Raw genomic sequence first — 5,075 nt, 5'->3', positions numbered from 1 at the left:
TTTAGAGTGAAAAAGTTGATTTGGTATTAATATATTTGTTATTGATTATATATATATATATATATATATATATATATATATATATATATATATATATATATATATATATATATATATACACTTTTTTTTTTCTTTTTTTTTTACAGTATCTACTGAGAACAAATGGTAAAATATGGTAAAGCCCTTGAAGAATAATGTCGCTTTTGTGATTTGTTTTTTTGTTGTGTATTGTTTTACATTATACAGTAAATATTGTTATTCTGGGTTTCTGAAATATTTGTAGATGCAAAAATAAACATTTTGCAATGTTACAAGTTGTTTGTATTTTTAAGTTCATTGTACATCAAGTGACAAAGTAGTCTTGTGGGAGAAAGCTTACATTATAGTTATTGCAACATGAGTCAGTTTTGGATGAAATATGATATGTTTTGGTAGTTGAATTGTATGGGCTGAGGTGCGTATTTCAAAAGCAGACTGCGTAGTGTCAAAATGATTGTAAAAAACTGTAATACAATTCATGTTGCTTTCACAGAATATGCAGGCAGTTAACAGGTTTCTAAAATACTTAAATTTGTCAGAAATAAAAACCGATGCTATATACTATAAACACACACACATATGTGTGTGTGTGCGCATTTCCCTATATATGTTAATGTGATTATTGGCCCTGTATTTATTTTTGTTCCATTGTGCAGCACCATGGCACTGGAGGAACATTTCATTTCACTGAATACTTATTTCACTGAATACTTTCACTGAATATATAGTTGGAATAACAATAAAAAGCATCTTGCCTTGACTCTTGAATTTCTTGGCCTGCTGCGGTAGTTCACCTGTTCACCAGGTGTTTCCCGAAGCGCTCCACGAGGTCTTTCTGTTTGGTTTGTCCTAGCATTTCTCTCACTTGAGCCAAGCCATCAGCAGCAAAGTTTAGCAGAAAAATCCTCACAAGTACTGTCCACCCTCGATGTGTCATATCCTTTCAGCGAACATCAGACACAGATCTGAGGCCAGATCTCCCCTCAGAGATTCCATATCATTTTAAAATATCCACTGAGGGAGTGGAGCAGCTCTTAGGACTAAAAACATGTTCACTTTGTTTCTGCTTTACGTTAGAACCTAAACCATCAACAGCTGTTGGGCGAGCAAGAGCAAACATCATTAGATAGGTCTAGTGTTTCACCAACCTGCTAATACACCATAACTCAGCTATTTAGCCCTATGTAGACTTCATAAGATTAATACCAGGACAGCTAATATTGGATTGTTGCTGAACAAGGTCATAAGAAAAGCTATAACTAAATATCCCCCACTGAAATTTAAGTTATAGCTTCTGGAACTATGGAACATATTTGAAATATAATTTTATGATATTTTGCTGTATGAAGAGAAATTGTTGTTATACTGTTTGAATTGTTTCCTAGTATGGTTAGTTTGTGCTATAGCTCTGAAGATATACTCAGCCTAAAATTCAACCATAGGACTCCATTTACTGATATTACTTCAAATAGACCTGTGGTGCTTGGTGAGGTACCCAACAGATTTTTTTATTCCCACTGTTATCAGACAAAATAAATCTTGCATCATGTTTCAAACTCACTGAATAAGACAAGTGGGCTGATATTACTTTACAGTCTTAATGTTTCTGTGTATTTCATCATGAACTTTACTGCAGTATTAGATACAAGTTGGAGATCACACTTGATCTGCAAGACACTTCAGTTTCTGTTTCGTTTTGAAGATGTCAGGGAACAGAGAAAAAAAGCAGAGAACTTTTCATCTCCTGGTAATTGACCAGATTTTAAAATTATCGCCTCAGAAAAGACCGTCAGTAAACATCAAAGGAGTTAGTCATGCTGTGCAGTGTCATACTGCCGTCTCATGATATCATATTCAGAACATTGAAGTAGCAGTGTGGTTTGCTCCCCCTCCAAACACATGGCACACATGGGCCTCACACTTCCCAAAGACACCGCACATCCCTTGTGCTTCATTAACACAAAGGCAGTTTTAGTGTTCAATCCCACAAAACCCCTCCCCATTTAATGCACCTGCATATTTTTTTCTACAGTATATAAACTATATACTTGTTTTATTTCCATCTTAAATTGCCATATATGCATATGCATAAGACAATGTCAGTCAATTCCATTCAGCCTGAATAAGTAAAATGTGTTAGTTGTGACAATGGCAATAATAAAGCTCTTGAGCAGAATGTGGATAAATAATTCTACAATCTATTCAACCACAACTTGCTTCAACTAGGAGAACCATGAAAAATGCCAAAAATATGTGTTCAAGAAGATTAAAAGTTCACTCATACATTTTCAAGTGAAAATGTACAGACAGAATATACAAAATGAGCATTCATTCGTATGAGAGGATGAGTAGGATGGGGAAGTTGAAGCTCACTGTTCAGGGCCGCACATTTATAACAGACATCGCCAGCGGCACGATGGCCACATGCACCTCGTCATTCAGAGTATCTGTACATAGGAACACCCTGTTCTCCAGTGTACCAAGCTACTTGGTTATTACTTTATTGTCAAATAAATTCTTTCAAAACATCATAAATCAGATTATATACCCAGACCCGGGGTGCTGGGCTGGTGTAATGCAATGCATCTGAAAGTGTTTTTTTGTGTGTATTGTTCCATGCATGGACAAACGGAGGGCAGCCACACTGAGGGATGAAGGGAAAAAGGAAGGATTGGTGCACTTTCGGCCTTTGTGTGCTTTCTCTTGGTTGACAATGGATGGATTTCATTCACGCTGCCATAAAATCTGTGATTGTGTGGTATCTGCAGAATAGGTGCAGCAATTCGGTTAAGGGCACCTAAATGAGTTGATGAATGGTTCTGGTTGTGGGGCACAGTTTGAGATCCACTGATGCCATCACAACCATCCATCTAATCAAAAATGCTGTATCAAGATTACTGCATGAAATGCAGCTTGCCAACAGCATATTCAAATGATATGCTGTATTAATTTTAATTTGTGACGGACTATTTAGCACTGGCGCAAGAAAAGGATTCAGTTGCTTTGTTTATCCAATTTTCACATGGTGATCTTTGTAAAAAGACAGAAACCAGCAAAATGTTCAAACACTATGCACCATGAAAAAGATGTTGTACATATATTTTATTTTTATTTCCTGTCCTGAACTTTGGATCTTTTCAAAAATGATGTTAAGAGCATGTAAATGGGTCATCGGTGGCTCTCTCTTTGATGGGGACTTCAAAGTGTTCATATGTTTTCCCTCTGTTATCTCCATTCCAAGAGTCCTTCATGGAGAGGTGGCCTTGATTTCTTTTGACATGAGTTTAAACTGGGCTGATACACCTTCTGATTCTGTATGCATGGCATGGAGGATTGCAGTGATAGACATCACATTAGTATTCTGCCCACCTCTGACTGCTGTATAATAGAGGGGAAGGGTTCAGAGACGCTGTTTCTGCTACTGCTGATGCACGGCCAGTTCAGGAGCTCACAGTAAATACTTCAGACTAATCAAGCTCTGGTATGTCTCTTTCATATTATCTTTGGGAGTAACTACTTTGATTACATGGTGCATTCATTTCTGTGGGACCAATCAAAGAAACATATAGTGTTGGAAAGGAGTGGAGTGATGAAAGAAATAGTGATATGTTAGCCAATGCCAAGGCACTTTAGAAACAGAAAGCTGTTCATAGAAGGATTGGATAGTTACATCAACCTCACAACAGCTGCTTCATCCAATATTCATAAGGTACCCTAATACATTTTCTATAGTACACTAAATAAGTTTCATAATTTAGAATTACAACTTTATTGTTGTGATGTTGCACTCAGAAGTTGTAAACTATTGGTTGTAAAAAAGTAGCACCCCTTTTCTTTCTGTTTGCACATCTTGTCAACATTTGACACTTATTTTCATTAAATAATACTCATTTTGGTGTTTAAATGAGAAAACATATATGCATTAAAAAGTAATATATATATCACCATAAATTGTCCATAGTGTTCCAGGAATTCGATTAAAACATACAGGCCCTATCACCTGAATCTTGAATGGACTTTTGGTTTACGATGTGAAAATTCATTGTTTGCAGCTTCCTTTCTATTTCTGCTGCCTCACTGCATGAATTATCTGCTGGTGATTAAACAAAGAGAATCGCTTTCTCATAATCTCTTGAGAAGGGGGGTATGTATGTGTGTGTGTGTGTGTGTGTGTGTGTGTGCCGTCGCACTCAGGAGAGTGTGTAAGTTATTAGATGCTCCAGTGGAGTTCGAAAAAGATCGAGTTAACACCTAACAGCGGAGATGGGTCTTTTGTGTCTTGAGGTAATTCTACTGTTCTAAATGACTTTTCATTTTCAGTTTACCCTGTTGGCAGACAGGCGGAGAACTTCATCAGGCCACCCCGTCATGAGGGTCATGAACCAATGCTAAAAGTAATATTTTGTTCTCAGCATTTTCTCTTCGCCTACTAGACTAACCGATTAACATGTTTATATTGTTAAAAGAATTAAACATTTCGACTAAGGAGCTGTGATTAATTATTGTTTATTCAGTGTGCACAAAGTTCTCTGTTTGACCTTCTAATTATCATACCAGTAAACAGGAAAAAAACATGGGAATGCTGCCCCTTATTCCACATACTATCAGATTAAATAGGCAATTACCTACAAGCAGAGAAATTTAGTCAAGTTGTTGGTTCAATTTAATGTCAAGCTTTCACATTTAATAGCTATTTACTGCTATGCTGTTCTTCAGAGCTCTTATAAACATTTTAAGTGACCTTCTGTGGGCACCATGACCTATAAAACATGAAACAGAAAACAGGCTACAGGGCACACACACACACACACACACCCACACACCCACACACACCCCTACACACACACACCCCTACACACACAGGTGCCATGCAAAAAATATAAAGTTTGAAGGAAAACACCATATTCTGACTGAAGTGGTGCACTTTACAGATGGCAGGCAGGTAAAGTATAGCATCCAGGGTTGCTGTAAACACGCTGCTGGAAAGGTGAGCAACAGAGGGCCTAAAACACTCCATGGTCTTGTCCTGCTCTCTA

General features: G+C 37.1%; 1 long non-coding RNA gene across 1 annotated transcript; it reads left to right on the top strand.

The window, feature by feature from the left end:
• Positions 1-3,529: 3,529 nt before the first annotated feature.
• On the top strand, positions 3,530-4,487 carry LOC145657493 (uncharacterized). Its single transcript, XR_014123224.1, has 3 exons — positions 3,530-3,748; positions 4,092-4,183; positions 4,360-4,487. It is a non-coding gene; the product is annotated as an uncharacterized LOC145657493 (long non-coding RNA).
• The last annotated feature ends 588 nt before the right edge of the window (positions 4,488-5,075 follow it).

Source organism: Electrophorus electricus, chromosome 4, assembly GCF_041902795.1.
Source record: "Electrophorus electricus isolate QZ-2024a chromosome 4, ASM4190279v1, whole genome shotgun sequence".
In the NCBI taxonomy this organism is placed as follows: Eukaryota; Metazoa; Chordata; class Actinopteri; order Gymnotiformes; family Gymnotidae; genus Electrophorus; species Electrophorus electricus.
Note: the sequence above shows the minus strand (reverse complement) of the source record. Positions and strands in the feature narration are given on the sequence as shown.